A 19,030-nucleotide genomic window follows, 5' to 3' on the forward strand; every position below is an offset into this window, starting at 1 on the left:
TGCAATCGGCGTAGCAGGACTTAGAAATAGCAAGACTTGGCGGAACCGATAGCCAGACGCGATTGCATTGCAGCAACCCTGGCGAAATCGCGTAATCAAGGCGAATGCCGCGAAACGCGATAATTACGGCCGATGCGGCGGGAATGATTGGCGCAAGATGGCGGGCGCGTTCGATGGAATCGGCGGCGAGCGGAAATATTCATTTTCCGCTCTCGAAATCATTTATCGCGCGCGGCCGTTAGACGCGGAAGAAATTTGCCGCAAAGGAAACAGATGCGTGCCCTCGCTGCTGGCTTCTTTCCTTTTTCATATTTCTTCTCCGCGTGTTCGCGTCCGGCCGAGCTTCTGCGATCGCGCTCATGCGTGAATACGGAATCGCTTCATTTAAGACGCGTTGCCGCGTATCGTGGCAGCTTTGGCGCTTAAGAGAGAAAGAGACAGAGGGAGAAGGAAGATAGAGGAAGAGACGGTTAAGGACATTTCTATCGGCCGCCGCCGCGTGTTCCTCTATGGGTTAATTGAAAAGAATTATTGCAGCTTAAAGCTTAATGATCGGTCTCTTTCGCGCGTTGATAGCGATAACTTTCTCCCTCTCTCTCTCTTTCTCTATCTTCCTTTGCCTTTTTTCCCTCCTTGCCTCCTTTTTCTTCGCGTTCCACGTCGAAGAAGTTGGAAAGTACACGCTGAGTGTACTTGTACTAATGAAGTTTATCGAGACAGGTTCCACGTGATCAATCGATCGTGACAGGTTAAGATGTAGATGTAATTTTCCAAATTAAGTTTGACAGCTTGATGCATGCACGGGTGCCTCTCTTTTTTCCCTTTGTACTTTTTTAATCGTGGAAACAGGTTAGGGAAGCAATCGTTCAGAGATTGTTGCTCGGTTTGATTCCCGGAGTAGAATAATAGGGATTGCGTATGCGTGACGTTCGGGGGGGAGAGGGTGGGCCGAGTTAATTGGGATTAGGGGTGCTCAAGGATCGATGAGTATTAACTTGCTGGGAACATCTCAATATGCTATGCACACCCGATAATGATGTAATCTTGCGATATAAATGTAATTTTATTATGCTGAAATATAGTTATTACTATCGGATGATATATAAATTATTTTTTCGATTATTCGACGCATGTAGCTGTTTCCAAAAAAGATTAACTTTTTGAGAAAGTTTTGAGACCTGTTTCAAAGAAAGATTAAATTTTTGAGAAAAGGAAATTCAATAAAATAATTTTTATTCCTGATATCCACTGGCACGATCGATAAAATTTTATGACAGAAATTAAAAGATGATTTAAACATGACAAATGCGGTGACAAAGTACTGATTTGAATAGGCAGTTACGTATTTGCTATTTTATTTTCTGTTATCCAATTGCTTCTAAATATGGTATGCATAGTTTGACAATGACGTAATAATAGTTACTTATATTTTACTATTCTAAGACAAGTTAGTCTGAATATCGGTAAGGATCGTGGCCAGTTCCCGAGCTATCTAGGAGGTGTTATAAATAAATTTTGGTCCAGCGAAAAGTTTTTGGATATCGATGGGCCCACTTCCATGAGTATGTCGCGGGGAAGCACCGATTGTGTTCGTCTACGAGACCCCATTGCCCCCCTCCAGCGTGACGAGAATGGCCACCATGAGGGTTTTAGTGGGTAGAATTCGCACATAACCTCGTCCTCTCCTTTAGGGAGTCGGAAGATCCACCGAAAATTTTCTTCACGTAAAAAATAAAAGGAAAGGGGCCTGGGCCCGTCGTCCGCGACTTTGTGAGGGCTGATAAGTAGCCGTGGAAAACATTATACCAGGGAAATAACAATGGCCGATGAGCGGCAATATATAAATAATGACAGTCGAACGAGCGCAGACGTTATTTGTTAATTTCAATTAAGTGTTAAAGAAGTGTCCGAAGCTTTTAATCGAAGCTTCCAGAATTTTCCTGCAGTCCTCTCACACTATACTGTATAGGTCCCCTTATGGGACGAATTTATTATTTATTATTTAACGCGTTGTTACATAGTTATTTTTGAGAAAGCCGTTCTTTGTTTTGACGAAGAAGTCAAAGGCTCTATTATAGCACGTTTTGTCTTTTTCGAAAATTATGCAGTCCACTATATACCTCGGGAGTCTTCCGAAGGGACCAAGGGACAGGAAATACAGGCTACCCCCACCGCGCCGTGGACCCAGGGCCTTAGAATCTCCCCCTAAATCGCCAAGTTCTCGCAACCGCGCCAAAGGAGCAATGGATAGGGGGCATAATTAATTACCGGAAAAATACTCGATTGATTAATAAACCAAACACTGCGTTAACCAATCAGGATGATTTCCAACTATCCAAGTCGCTCACGAGACTCGAAGACGAAAATCCTCTACAGAATTGGCTGAGTGATATAAAGATAGTAACACTACTCGGTCACTGAATTTGTATTACTAGTAATACCCAATAAAGACTTCACTCCCAATGGAGGATTCTACGTGAACACGCAGTAGCAGTCATTCATTAACCCATTTGCATCATGACTCTACTTAAGGTGCCGTGTTCAGGCATCAGTGAGGTTCAACTGACTGGCCCGTATCACCGATGGTGGTCGGTGGTGTGTTCAGTATATGACTTCCAAATTGTTCATGGAGTTTATTTAACATGGTATCTGTTTAAACGATTGATACACAATCGCGGATTATTCCGCGCACGGTGATAAAAGACAGTCGCGGGTTCGCGGATTATTCCGCGCTCGGTGATAGGCGACAGTTGTGGCTCGCGAAATATTAAATGGGTTAAGACCCAATTACCTCATACCTACGATATACATATAATTTTATATTTCACGTGTAACATAAATAGCGATAAATAAATATACATAAATATGATTCTATATATTTAGATAAACGTGAAAATTAATTTAACAGCTGTATGTATTTGTGGATTTGATTTTATTAGTGTGAATGCGAGAGTGTGAGGTCGAGTAATAGCACGAATGTAGATATGTATGTTTTTTGAAAATGCGAGTGGAAGATCTAGAATGCATGGTGTTGTGCAGTTGCTATGGATCAGAGTCAAAGTGATATAAGGAGTTTCAGTTTGTTATAAAAATCGTGAGGATGAACAATTAGGAAATAAGACGTGTGTATACTATAATTTTATAATAAATATATATTTGTTATACTGCAAACTCACAGTATTAACCCTTTACTGTCGTCAGATTTCGGCAGAGCAAATTTAGCGTTTCGCAATTACTTTCCTGTACAGGATTTAAAGTCAATATATGGATATTAAAGCGCACAGAATTTATTGAAACTGATTTATATTTAATACTACTTACAATACGTAAATATACCAAATTTTTAATTTTTATAATTTTCTGTATTTTTCCCTGCTGCGGGGACATCGACCACAAATGTTTAAATAATTGGAAAACTGGAAAATATTATTTCCTAGATCCATTGACAGCATACTGCCAATAGTAATAAAATAAAATAAAATCTTTTTGTAAAATAAATTACAAGACAATTTAAAAATTACAGATGCAGGATTGAAATACCGATTTAAATAAACAGTTTCGAGTTCGCCATTTTATTCTCCGTTATCCACTCGTTTCTTACATCGTACGTCTACTTTTACTTCGGCAAGATTAAACCGTTTCATACAACATTTCGTGGCCACAAACGAAACGAACAAAGGCGCCCATCGATCTTCGTCAAAATTAATTCCAGCAAATTCTATTCCAACAACCTGGGTAATCGCAAGCACGTAGACCAGGGTCTGCAATTTCGTGTAATACCTAAAACTTCGCTGGAAAAATGCAACGGACCCACTTACACGGCGTAACATCGGGCAAACGAAGGCGGCAATCTTCGAAATCGCGTTCTAAAATTTATCAGAATCAAAGTTCGAAATTGGCGGAAGTTGATCGAAGAAATCACATCGAGAAACTCGTATAATTTGTTAACCACCGACAAACATCCGAAACATCTAATTACGAAACTTTCAATTGCCCATTTGCATCGAGCGAAGAATCCCAATAAGTGTACCCAGATTTCCGTCGATACTTTATCGAGCCAATTTGTACCCCGATAAGTGGAATAACAAGTTCCACACCATCCTCCAGTTACCATTCTCCACCGATTCCACTAAACAGACTCATATTTTTCCGAAATTCCCCACCACGATCTGGCCTAACCTCGTACAAAAATCTTCAGGAACTCGCATCTTCTTCTGTCCACCATTTTCCAATGAGAAATGACGAAAACACGTGACAAAATGACACGTCTTCTGATTTTTGGTGTTAAGGCGTAATATTATATGTTCATACGTAGATTGCAAATTTTTAATTTTAATATAAACACTGTAAAAATGAGAAAATTATTTCATAATTTTAAATTCAAGAGGTATACTAAATACTGAGGCATACTGAATCTAAAATTTTGAAATTTGGACTTCAAATACAATTTAGAAAATTGATATCAAATGTAATACATCGAATTTTAGTTAACTCGAGAATTTAAAGATTTGGTGAGCAACAAATACTTTTTAAAAGTAATTCAGATATCTCAAAATATAGATTAGTTGCTAATTTCTATTTCAATTGTTTATTTCTAATTTGTGAACACCTATTATTAATAATTGCCAACTACCAGAAAAATTAAAAATTCACAAATTATTTAACAGTAAACGGTCAAATGAGCAATGAAAAAAAGAAGAAAGTAAAAAAGAAAATATAAAAGGGAAAATATTGAAAAATTAATTAAATGCAAATTATGAAAAATATGAAAAATCGTAAAAACACGTAGTCTAATGATAACATTAGATACAGAATTTTGACTTAAAATTTTTGGAATGTCAACTTAGGTCTTGGTTTTCACACGTTCAGTGCTAAGCTTCGAAAGATAATACTCTAATCTTATCTAAATTAACAATTTTCAAAAACATAGATCTCAACATCTCAAACAGCTTAACACATCGACTTCCATCCACCTTTTACCTCAGACCACAAATTTCCCTCATTCCCAGTATTGGAAATTATATATTAATTACTTAATTTGGAAATTAATTATTTTAATTATAACAAATTATTAACCAATACAAAAAAAAAGGGAAAAAGAGAAACTATTACTCTCCAATTCAGAATATTCCCATTTACATGCATTTCCCAAATTATCCGAAAGAAGAAACCAAACACGCTGAAATCAAACCACTGATAGCGACCACCCTGGCAGGGAACGTGTTAATCGGAAAAATGCCGAAGCGTTGTAAAAGAAAGAAGAGAAGGAGACATACCACCACTCCGTGACACGCAGCAGTGATAAGCACAGGTTGGAGAAGTAACCGAAAGTTAATCCTGCATGGGAAAGAACTCGGTGGTGGATGAGTGGAGCTCGTATCAGCGCGTTGTTCCATTACGCGGCGAAGATTACGGCGGCACGCGCGCGGCCAAGCATCACGGGGTGCACGGTTCCGGCGGATGCCAGCTGGGAAACGGGTGGAACGGGGAAGAAAAGAGCGGAGCCGGCGACGCGACGCTCGCGGCCGGCAAAAAGCCGCGGGGATCTGCGTAAACGCGGAATGGCAGGCAGAGGAAAGGCGGCGGCGCGGACGAGCGGGAAGGATAGAGAGATGCAAAGGGGAAGGAGGCGCGTTCCGCTTTATCAGCGCGCGCCGCATGCCGCGGCGTGTTTCCATTAATTCGCGTCGCGGGGCGAACTCGTGCCGTTGGAATGCCCGTTGAGGCCGAGGAGAGAAGTCGTTAGGCCTGCGTGCCGTTCGGCCTGGCAACCGGTTTTCCCATCGGTGATTCGTCGTTAATTCGCCGATGGAGAGTAAGTAATCGCACGCGTACCAACGACCACCTCGAGTCTGTTACACGGTTACGTTCGCGCCGCGCCTACCTCGGGGTTGTTCCGATTTTCCTCGCCGATAAGCGCGCCACTTCCACGCGGGACGCGAGAAATTCCTTTGACCCTTTTTCGGACGGAATCGCCGCGTTCCTCGCCGGCCGCGATTTCAGTCGCTGTTCGGGTCTACGAGGGTTGGGAATCGGGATCTTGGGCGGATGGCTGTTTTTCTCGCTACTTCGGCACTCCTCATTTGTCCCGTGCCTTGTGTCACGGTCTATACGTTCGAGAACGTACATATGTGCTTTTCATCAGCATTTTTTTTAATATTACAGGGTTACTGTGGAGAGGAGTATATGTTTGTTTTGGAAGAAGTGATATAAATTTGGGAATTGATTTAGTGCTTGTGGATATTTTTGGTATCGGATCGAATGAGGATAAATGGAATAGAAAAAGAAAAAAGAAAGATATGTAAATCGTTTAATAATTTTTGCTAAAATATATTTGTAAATAAATTTTGGAAAGGATAGATCTTGTGATGGGTCAGTGTTTTGTGGTTAGTTTGGGACAGCTCATTTGTCCCGTACTTTGTGTCACGGTCTACGCGTTGGAGAACGTACATATGTGCTTTTCATCAGCATTTTTTTTAATATTAGAGGGTTACTGTGGAGAGGAGTATATGTTAGTTTTGAAAAGAACGATATAAATTTGGGAATTGATTTAGTCTTTGTGGATATTTTTGGTATCGGATCGAATGAGGATAAATGGAATAGAAAAGGAAAAAAGAAAGATATATAAATTGTATAATAATTTTTACAAAAAAAAATATAACTGTAAATAAATTTTTCAGAGGATAGATTTTGTGGTGTGGGGGTGTTTTGTGGTTAGTTTGCAAGTCCTTATTTGTCCTGTGCTTCGTGCCAGGCGAGTCTACGCGTTGGAGAACGTACATATGTGCTTTTCGTGAGTATTTTTCCCGATATTAGAGGGATGTTGTGGGGAGTATATGTTTGTTTTGGAAGAAGTGATATAAATTTGGGAAATGATATAGTGTTTGTGAATTTTCTTGGTATCGAATCGAATAGAGATAAACATAGAACAAAAAGAAAAAGAAGATATAAGAAGAAAGAATAGAACAAAAAGAAAAAGAAGGATATGTAAATTTTGTAATAATGTGTGCAAAAATATAATTGCAAATAAATTTTGGAAAGGATAGAGTTAGTGGTGTATGGGTGTTTTGTAGTTAGTTTGGAACCTCTCATTTGTCCCATGCTTCGTGCCAGGTGAGTGTACACGTTGGAGAACGTACATATGTGTTTCTGATGAGGATTTTTTCCCATATTAGAGAGGTATTGTGGGACGAAGTATATATTTGTTTTCAGAGTAGTGGTATTACCTTGTCAACTGATCTGATTTTTGGTTTTTCATCACTGAGAAATCACTCAGGATAAGTGGGAAGAAGATATAAAAAGAAAGAGGAACGTAAATAAATTAAGTAGTGAGATAAAATAATACATTAAATAATATAAATAATAATAGTGAAAATATAGAATACTAAATCATTTATGATATATTATATATTAAATTTCAAGTTAGAAACTATAATTTCCTCCTGCTGTGTATGAAAATTCTAGATCATTAGAATTTTTCGGCATTATAATTTTCGTTCCAGAAAATTTAATTCTATGTAAATAAAGCTTTGTTTTAATATTTACTTCCTCTCCTTATATCATTGTACTTACATACTGCTTAATACAATAATGTCTCTACAATATAATAAAATATTAATTTGTGAACACAAACATTCACATTCGAATTTATAACTTATATTTGAACCTAATTTAAAATAAAATTTCTATTTCGTATACTGAAAAATTAAATATTGTTTCGATAAACTTCAATGCTTCTCATATATCAAGTATTCGAAGTTGAATAAATTATTTCCTAATATACACTCAGTAATTCATATCGAATCTTCTATTTCGCGTTTATAACCCTAAAATTGCACACAACCACAATTGCTACACGAAAATATAAAGGAAATTGCGTATTCACTTACCAAATAATTTCGCCAGGATAGATATAGAGGTTCCGTCTGTAACAAGAAAGAACACACAATTTAAATACAGTCCGAATTGTCGTACGAATAAATAAAATTCGCAGAAAATTCAAACATTGGGTGTATAGATTTATAACACGCAATTCGGATTAACATTCGTTCGCTAATGTTTATTAATCTTGCGTTTCCTACAGTTTTAATTACGTACTTAATAATCGCCATATTTTACTTAAGACTGAGAAATCGTAACACGGTGTTACGCAGCTTTACACAGCCCTAAGATCTCTTACAAGATGAAGACAATTTTTCAAAAGCGGTAATTAACACGTTCCCTTCGGCGTGCATCGTCGTCGTTTAATTTTATGTCCAGGCTAAATATTTCCTGTACTAAATCTCACTTAAAACATTTCGTACAATCGTGAGTCGACGTTTAAGTATCAACCATTTCGTACTATACTACGCTTTAAATATTGCTTACATCTTCGTACTAATTAATAACGATTTTTAAGGCCTGATGAGTATCATGAGCTACACATCGTAAGAAAAATGATTAATTTTAACGTGGATCAAGTCAGAAAAATTTTGGAAAATAAATTGTAAGAAATTTTACAGCACCACTGTACGAAATTCATTGTTGTAATTTGAAATAGTATAAAATTTTACTATTTCCAGGATCATAAATTTCCAGAAGAAAGAAAATGCACACTAACTACGCGATTCATTCCTCATAACCTCGTTTATGGCAATTATCTTATCACAAAATTGCACGATAGTTAAACAAAAATAAAATATTATACAAAATACTTAATCCCATGACAGTTACCTTTGGAACACTGAGGAGGGTAACAAGAATACGCATTTAACCTCTTGTCCTACGATTTCAGTTCCGATGGTGTGTGCCATAATCGACAACATAGTCAGTCACACGTCCAGCCATTTCGTCCGAACGTAGTGAACAATAACACGTAACTGAGACAGAAAGACATCGGCGAAATCTAGCCAGAAGCCTGACCTGTGTTGTTTACGTTGAGGCCTAGCTACAAACCAGGCTTCTCATCTGTGACACTCGTGTTTGGCCCGATTAGCAAATCGACTACTTACCACGAGTTTCACACGATATTGCAGGCGAAGAGGTTAATCCCAAAATCGAATAAAGTCGAGCACTTTCGGTTTGGGAACAAAAATAAGAGAACGTACTCATAAATCGGAAACACAAAGTGTCGGATACGGAGAGTTGATATAGCAAACAGAGAAAAGATAAGTGAGAGTATAGAGTGAGAAGCAAGGACAAAGTAGGAAACTGGAAACGAAAAGAAAACGGTACAGGAAAAGGAATAATTGAAGAAAAAGAAGGTTTTTGGAGGTTAGGAGGAAGAAAGATGGTCACCAAGGTGACAAATAATAAGCTCAAAGCAAAAAAGTTTAAAGAGAGTGGCTAGACACAAATGATAACAGTTAATTAGGATGGGTTTTGAAGGTTAGGCGGAAAAAAGATGGCCACCAAGGCGTCAAATTGCTGGAAAAACAGAAGAGAAACATCAATGATCAGAAGGAATCTATATTGTAGTTCTTTGTCACTGCGAGAAGCAAGGACAAAGTGGAAAACTGAAAACGAAGAGCAAACGGTGCAGAAAAAGGAATAATAGAATAAGAAGAAGGTTTGTGGAGGTTAGGAGGAAGAAAGATGGTCACCAGGACGACAAATAGTAAGCAGGAAACAAAAGAGTGTCCACAGAGTGGGTAGACATAAATAATAACAGTTAATTAGGAAGGTTTTTGGAGGTTAGGAAAAAAAAGATGGCCACCAGGGCGTCAAACTGTTGAAGAAACAGAAGAGCAACATCGTTAATCAGAAGAAATTTATATCGTATTCCTTTGTTTGTTCTCGCGTCTACCAGTCAGCAGGCTATAAAACATGTCAACATACATTTGTCTATGTGATTACCTACACTGATGCTGTCCTGCATTACTCTGTTATCCAATTATCCAATTAGCACACTGAACAAAAATAAAAAAACACAATCTAGGCAGTACAGAAGTAATAAAAATAAAATAACAAAAATAGTAACACTCACACTACTTACTCCAATCATTCTACCTACACCAATTACACTATGCCTCCACCAATTCTCGACACGACAGATTAAAAACTACGTGCACTAATTATCCGAAAACCCTCGAACGCGAACATCGGACCTATCGCACTGGAACTCAACATAACCTCAAAGTGAGCGGCGCTGGGACCTCACGCCATCATCGAAGTCTACCGTAGCGCTAGCGTGTGGGCGGCGTGAGAACTAGCGCCGCGTGCTCGTTACTTCCCTCTCTCTCACTCGTCCGCCATCAGCCAGTCGGACTTAAATACACGTTCGCACTCGAGGCTCGAAAAGGCGTACGCGCTTACGTGGAAAAACGATCGGGCACTAGAGACACTCGCGTGCACGCACGCGCCACGGCCGTATTATTATATTTTACTTCGCGCCACGCGGAAACCCCGGGATAATTTGCGCGAACGAGCCGCAATTATTTAAGGGGTTCGCATACGTAAGGCTGGTGGCAGGGCCGCCACAGTTGTTTCAGCCGCCTCGCGCTCGACGCGACCTCTATCGATTCGACTTTAGCCGCGAGACGAGCTCGTTTGCCTCTTCCGGGAACCCCCGTTCGCCGACTAATAAACCTTTCGCTGATAATTATCGCCGCCACCGCGTGACGGCGCCCTTGACAGGCTCGCTTCGGGAACCGCCTCGACTGGCTATTCGCCACTTCCATGGACGACTTTGTATACTTAGGTGAGCGTTTTGGGTCTGTCGTGCTGACGAAATGAAGGAACAACGACGGTGTCACGGTTGCGGATCGCGTTTGATGAAAAGAAAAATAATATAAGACCATATAGTCCATAAATAATATATAGACCATCCTCGGTATGTCGAGGATACGTCTTCACAGTATATAATTTCTTTCTTTTCCCTTTTATTGAAGCATTCGACACCTCATACGAGGTTTATTTCTGCTGAACATTTATATAACATTTGCTTAATACATTAATTTATATAACAACATTACATTACACTTTTCAATGACAGTCCTTCAAGAAAGTAAAAATACATTTGCAAGCCCAAATGTTTGGCTGAGCAATTATAGACTCCACATATAGGGGGAGAAAGAGTCTCTTTTTCTGTAATTGTCTAATTAGCTTCGCTCTGTACATGTTATAGAGATGGCACTGCCAAATAATACGATTTAAGTCTTGCATTGCATTTTTACATTTACATGTAGGATCAGTAGTTAAGCCCATTCGAGGTAATGATCCCGCTAGATTGTAATGGTTTGCTCTGCATCGGTTAATGGCTACAGGTTCACGTGGAAGACCTTTACATGAGTACCATGGCTGTGATTTATCAGTATAATAATTTTGAAAATAATATTGTCCTTTGGTAAGACTATACTCTTTTATAATATTTACTGTTTGTATCCTTGAAGCTTTTCGGAATCCCTCAATGAAATCGGTAAACGGAACAGTTAGTACGTTATACAAGAATGTTTTAAATTATTTACGAATTTTCCGTGGCTTTCGAGAATTTTTAATTATGACTATTGGATGTTAGAGTATCGTTTCGTTTATTACGCGTTACGCGAGAATTTTTATTTATTTCACCGGTGTTTAGGAATTTTATGGATGTCCATAAAATGAAGGGATCAGAACCTATTGGATTGCTATAGCCATTTCAATTCCTATAAGTTTTTGATTAGTGCCTTTGCACTACAATGACAAGTCTATCTCGTCAGGAATTCTTCGCGTCAAATCTCACGATTATAAGCTATACTAATGAAATGAATCCCAATATGGGACGGAATCCAGAAAAACTTTATATTGACGTCTTTTTGCATCAATGCATTATACTTTCTTTTTATTTCTAAAATGTAGTGGTTTATTTCAATATTTGTTTTAACGCTTGGTAGACTTTGAAGGGCATTTAGGGAATCCGAAGAGATACAAATACTATGTTTTGAGTTATCTAACGCAATTTCTAAGGCATCGTTTAATGTCTAAGGCATCGACTATACATTCTGCGGTGAAAACTGAGGCGTTGCAATACTTCCTAATTTTTCAATGTTTAGATTAGGACATCTACATTCTGAACCGACATACGTAATTTTGCTTCCATCTGTATAAATTGTATAAACATTATTTTCTAACAGCATTTCGTTCAGTAAATTGTTGGGGTTTCTTGCCCCCCTTAATACAGTACCCAGCTTAGTGTCAATTGTAATCGCAGTATATAATATTTGGAGATAGTATATACTATAGAGCGTAAAAGTTGAATGAACGAATCCTCTGATGAAGCTTTTCTTGGTGTATACAGGGTGTCCAAAAAGTTTGGGACCAATCTGAGCGTTTAAAGATTCATAGTCCAAATTTGACTTATAATTCTATACAGTTGTAGAGAATCATTATAGACAACAAATTGAGAGTGTTCTTATAGGATGCTATCAGACTAAGAGCTCGATCTTATTTATAATTTTTGCAAAATAATTTTCAGCATATGTTGCATATCGTCTTATTGGAAACATACTAACAAATATTATTTTTACGTGACAGTGCCACATTTTGGCTGGGATGTAATAATTTCTTAATTAACGAGGTTCTTAGAGATGATTAATGAAGGTATCTTGGATTAATTGGCTAAACGATACAATTGTTTGACTATTGAAAGTTAACCCTTTGCACTCCATGACTTTTTGGCTAGAGAAGAGTAGAAATTCAAAGATTCTCTATTAAAAAACCGACAATACCCTTTGGAGGAGTAAATAAAGAATTGTATAATAATAAAATTGTAGAATTATTTGATTTCAATACCTTGCACACTGTTACATAACATTAAATTTGATATACTAATTAATATCGATCTTCCAAATTTTATGAAATGGTGACTGAGGGCCACCTCTTGAGTACAAAGGGTTAATTGGAGGTAATTAAAGAGGAGTTTATATATATTGACAAATTGAAGACGAGCTGAGGTCCCATACACTTTCACGTTTAAGATCCATATACCTTGGATTTGATGAATCGTAAAGAATATTATGTTCTGTGACTAATTCAATCAATTTGTCGTTTTCCACCGTGTCTTGTTTCATCCTCGCTAGGACTGAACACGCTCGTTGAAAAATCATTTCCAAAGAATAGTGCAGGAGAGTCGTTCAACCATCGTCGATAATGTCGCAGAGTGATTTTTTTCAAATAACTCGGCGATCGAGCGGAATCATTCTGTCATTACAATTTGTTCGTAATGCAGGTATTAGCGAATAATCAGAAATAATGACGAGACACTGTCAAATCGTGCTATGGTAGTATTAGACTCATCCTTTAAATTTTATTTTAATACACTCGCTATAATGTAAAATTTAGAATGATTTAGAATGATTAATTTAGGATCTGAATATTTTCACTTTATTTTATTTATCGTAATACATTATTCTGATTACCATTTTCTAATTTGTGTCAATACAGTATTAATGATACACGCGATAACATTACATAGAACAATGAAATCAGTAAAAATGACGATTCCAGGTAATATTACTTGTTAATGATCTCCGCGAATAGAATTACTGCAGCAATAAAATTCTAATAAATATTCAAAGAGAGAAACTGGTTAATTTAAATACTGACAATGAGTAGGTTACTTTCAAATCACAATGGCATTGCAGCAAATTAATTATGAAGTCACTGAGTATTAATACAATCACTAAATTGGTAAAATACAATATTCTATTAAATGTTAAAATAAACATTTTTAATTTATATACGAAATATATAATTCCCAAGTTAGGATAACGTTATAAGGGCTTTATTAAGTTAACTCTGAAGTCACTGAGTATCAATACAATTACTAAATTGGTAAAACACAATATTCTATTAAATGTTAAAATAAAAATTTTTTAATTTAGATACCAAATATATAATTCCCAAGTTAGGCTAACGTTATAAGGGATTTATTAAGTTAATTACGAAGTCACTGAGTATCAATATAATCACTAAATTGGTAAAATACGATATTCTATTAAATGCTAAAATAACAATTGTTTAATTTAGATACTGAATATATAATTCCCAAGTTAAGATAACGTTATAAGGGATTTATTAAGTTAATTACGAAGTCACTGAGTATCAATACAATCACTAAATTGGTAAAACACAATATTCTATTAAATGTTAAAATAAAAATTTTTTAGTTTAGATACCGAATATATAATTCCCAAGTTAGGATAACGTTATAAGGGATTTATTAAGTTAACTATGAAGTCACTGAGTATCAATACAATTACTAAATTGATAAAACACAATATTCTATTAAATGTTAAAATAAGAATTTTTTAGTTTAGATACCGAATATATAATTCTCGAGTTAGGATAACGTTATAAGGGATTTATCGTGCAGTCACTATTCAAGCTCACTTCATTGCGATTACTATAGCAATGAAATACGGTATTCTATTAACAGAATTATGAAAGCAGAGAAAACTAGTCTAGACATTGGATTTTTGCAGTTATTAAAGGCAAGCAGCTATCTTTGACAAATTAACGTTGTCTTCCGCTCGGATAGGAATATCAGGCTACTTCAATTACTATCTTGTGAATTTTTATAATATGTTTAGCTGCGCATAAATCGGTAGTTCAAACGGTAACATACTGATACCGCAGTTGTATGACCAATGTAGAGATTGTAAGTAGTAACGATAAGATTACAAACGGTAGAAACCATTGACAGTCAGTGCACTACCAGTGTCCACGAGCAGCTGAATGTCAAGTGTGTGATGTATTATTAGTAGAGCATGTCGTCACAAACGAGTTAATGAGTTAATGCGTGTTATACGAGTCGCTCATGTGCCATATTAACTGCATAAAATGAAAGATAGAAATTTATTTTAAATAATATGCGAATGGTTAAACATTAATCAGACATTTAGGCAGAAAAATTTCAAAAAATTCTAAAGGTACAATTAATTATTTCATAAGCAATACACGAGACATCTCAATTTTGTATCTTACCATAAAAATATATACAGTTTTTAAAATTTTAAGTATAATTTTAGTATATCATTTTATAGTTTAAAAAATTTTAAGTATAGTTTTAATATATTATTTTATAGTTTTTAAAATTTGAAGTATATAGTTTTAGTATATTATTCTTTGGTTTTAAAAATTTTAAGTATAGTTTTAGTATATTATTTTATAGTTTTCAAGGATATTTTATTTATATGAAAATATTATTACTATAAGAATTATTCGCAAGTGTAAATAATATTTTTGTATATGTAATTATTAAGATAGAAAATTTATATACAACAGGCATATGTAGAATATTATTAAAATTTCCATAAATAATTTTTTGGATACAAAATTCATGGTAATTTGTCAAAGAAATTATTAAAAGTTTATTAAAAATAATTCCATTGCCGAAAGTGTTAATTATCATATTATTTTCAATTAATTTCACAAGTTTTTTGAACAGTCTTGTAAATTTTCTAAATTAAAGAAAATTAATTTAGGTACGGATCCGAAATGTTATATAATTATTTTAAAATGTATGGTTAACAAGAAAGTTAGCATGTTAATAAGATATCGAAATTGCCGAGGAAATATTGTAAGGATAATATTACTAAATAGATACATTAGCATTTTCAAGTTCTCATTAGTATACGTTGTTTCGAGCTATTATGTGAGACCTTCATCGCACGGAACGAAAGTGACTTTCCGCGTGTCTCTCGTAAGCCATGAAGCTGAACGACCACCTGATGTGTAGGCGTCGAAACCAAGTGTGCAATAAACCTGAATCAAGAAAAATCGAACACCTTTTTGCTTCTCTTCTGATCTGTATAGAAGCTGCATGCTTCTTGACTGAGCGACTGCACTGCGATTGATTTGAAATTCAGCCTGTTTTTCGAGCTTAATTCCTGCACATCTATGAAACAAATCGACGAAAATATAATGAATTTTGTGTTCGTTCAGGAAATTTTAAGAATTGACTTATATTTTAATTGTAATATTTCCACTGCATATTTATATTTCACGAAGTCTAATTGATCTTAGCTGACAAAACTGTCATGAGTCTTCCAATTCTAGAACAGAATCTTCAAACTAAAGGTTTGATATGGTACTTCGTGGCAAGATCTTGATGTAAGATCCCCTTGCTTCTTTTTGAGACGAAAGAAACGTGATCGAGCCATTTGCTCCTTTTCAACAGGGATTTTTCAATGATTTAAAACACTGAAACAGGCAGATTTCCATGGATTCTTTGCAAATATCCGTGACGAGGCTGTGAATGCTGGAGTTCTCAGTTATATAATACGGTAGTAACAGCTATATAGAGAAAAGAAAGAAGTTAAAATTAGTTAGAAAAGCATATTCTAATAACGAGTTAACTCATTTCCAATTAATACATTAAAGACTGGCAACGACAGTAATCCTGAGGTCTCAAGACAATCAAAATTTACTGAAAAGGCTTATTTCAGTGACGACTTACCTCATTTCTAGTTAATTTGTTCAATATCTGCAAGAGTACCAAGTTAGAGGTCGTTAGGCAGTCAAAATTGGCTAGAGAATGCATATCCCAATCATGACTGAACCTCTTCTCAATTACTACGTTGGACACCAGAAACAACTACAATTCAGAGGTCTATGGTCAGCCAAAATTGGCTGAAGAAGCATATTCCAGTGAAGACTTAATTCATCCCTAGATAAATACGACCACCACTGATAATAACACCAATTCAGAGGTCACTAGATAGTAAAAACTTAACAAAAGAAGCCTATCCCAATGACAAATGAACCTATTCCCAATTAGTGTGTTAGACATCAGAAACAACACCAATTCAGAGGTATCAGGGCTGTCCAAATAGGCTGAGGAAGGGTATTCCAGTGATGACTTAATGCATCTCTAGTTAACACGTAAACCACTGACAATAACACTGATTCAGAGATCACTATATGATCAAGCTTGGCTAAAGAAGTCTACTCTAATGACGACTGAGCCTATTCTCAGTTAATACGTTAGATACCAGAAACAACACCAATTCAGAGGCCTAAGAACAGTCCAAATTGGCTGAAGAAGCATATTCTAGTGAAGACTTAATTCATCCCTAGTTAAATACGTCAACCACTGCCAATAAAACTAATTGAGAAGTCACAAGATAGTCAAACTTGACCAAAGAAGCCTATCACAATGACAACTGGAGCTATTCTCAATTACTACGGTGGACACCAGAAACAACATTAATTCAAAGGTCTTAGGCTAGTCAAAACTGGCTGAGGAAGCGTATTTCAGTGACGACTTAATTCATCCCTAATTAAATACGTCAACCACTTGGAATAACATCGATTGAGGGGTTGCATGATAGTCAAACTTGGCTAAAGAAGCCTATCCCAATGACGACTGAACCTATTCTCAATTACTACGTTAGACACCAGAAACAACACCAATTCAGAAACCTAAGGATAGTCAAACTTGGCTAAAGAAGCCTATCCCAATGACGACTGAACCTATTCTCAATTACTACGTTAGACACCAGAAACAACACCAATTCAGAAACCTAAGGATAGTCAAACTTGGCTAAAGAAGCCTATCCCAATGACGACTGAACCTATTCTCAATTACTACGTTAGACACCAGAAACAACACCAATTCAGAAACCTAAGGATAGTCAAACTTGGCTAAAGAAGCCTATCCCAATGACGACTGAACCTATTCTCAATTACTACGTTAGACACCAGAAACAACACCAATTCAGAAACCTAAGGATAGTCAAACTTGGCTAAAGAAGCCTATCCCAATGACGACTGAACCTATTCTCAATTACTACGTTAGACACCAGAAACAACACCAATTCAGAAACCTAAGGATAGTCAAACTTGGCTAAAGAAGCCTATCCCAATGACGACTGAACCTATTCTCAATTACTACGTTAGACACCAGAAACAACACCAATTCAGAAACCTAAGGATAGTCAAACTTGGCTAAAGAAGCCTATCCCAATGACGACTGAACCTATTCTCAATTACTACGTTAGACACCAGAAACAACACCAATTCAGAAACCTAAGGATAGTCAAACTTGGCTAAAGAAGCCTATCCCAATGACGACTGAACCTATTCTCAATTACTACGTTAGACACCAGAAACAACACCAATTCAGAAACCTAAGGATAGTCAAACTTGGCTAAAGAAGCCTATCCCAATGACGACTGAACCTATTCTCAATTACTACGTTAGACACCAGAAACAACACCAATTCAGAAACCTAAGGATAGTCAAACTTGGCTAAAGAAGCCTATCCCAATGACGACTGAACCTATTCTCAATTACTACGTTAGACACCAGAAACAACACCAATTCAGAAACCTAAGGATAGTCAAACTTGGCTAAAGAAGCCTATCCCAATGACGACTGAACCTATTCTCAATTACTACGTTAGACACCAGAAACAACACCAATTCAGAAACCTAAGGATAGTCAAACATTTGTTCAGACTCTATTATTAACGTGTTAGAGAAATAGATATCGTCTTTCAATTATGAGAGTTGATAGTATTGAGTTGAGGTGCAGTTAGGGGTAGTTAGTATTGAGTTAAGGTGACATTTTAGGTGTGTTTGACTTAGATTGGTTAATTTTAATCATCTTCTTCGAAGGTTTTGATTCGAATTATTATTAGTATATTCCAAAATTAGATTTTGTCTTCCAGTTTTGAGGATTGGTGATTTTTGAGGCTTGTTTGTCTTTTCTTAATTAGTTTTTATCATCTTCCTCGAAGGTTTTGATTCGAATTATTATTAATGTATTCCAAAATTAGATTTTGTCTTCCAGTTTTAAGGGTTGGTAGTTTTTGAGACTTGTTTGCTTTTTAGTGTATATAAAACTTAGATTTTGTCTCTCAGTTTTGAAGGTTGGTAAGATAATTATTATTATTGAGCTGGTTTTTGAGGTTTGTTTGTCTCTGTTTGGTCGGTTTTAATCATTAATGTAGAGTTTCATTGAGGTTAAATGTTTAACTTGACTTATCGTTAGCCAGTTGTATATTCTAAAATTAGTTGTTATCTTCCAGCTTCGAATTTATTGTAACTTTAGGAGGTTTGTTTAACACTCT

The 19,030-nt window shown here is 36.3% G+C and overlaps 1 long non-coding RNA gene across 1 annotated transcript in view; it reads right to left on the minus strand.

Annotated features, from left to right (window-relative positions):
* LOC108547054 (uncharacterized) overlaps positions 1 to 19,030 on the minus strand; it is a 162,736-nt gene that overhangs the window by 83,545 nt on the left and 60,161 nt on the right. Inside the window, exon 2 of the long non-coding RNA XR_001890171.1 lies at positions 7,890 to 7,925. This is a non-coding gene — a long non-coding RNA (uncharacterized LOC108547054). The remainder of the gene's footprint in view (positions 1 to 7,889; positions 7,926 to 19,030) is intronic.

This window comes from Eufriesea mexicana, unplaced genomic scaffold (assembly GCF_001483705.2).
Source record: "Eufriesea mexicana isolate 0111107269 unplaced genomic scaffold, ASM148370v2 scaffold893, whole genome shotgun sequence".
In the NCBI taxonomy this organism is placed as follows: domain Eukaryota; kingdom Metazoa; phylum Arthropoda; class Insecta; order Hymenoptera; family Apidae; genus Eufriesea; species Eufriesea mexicana.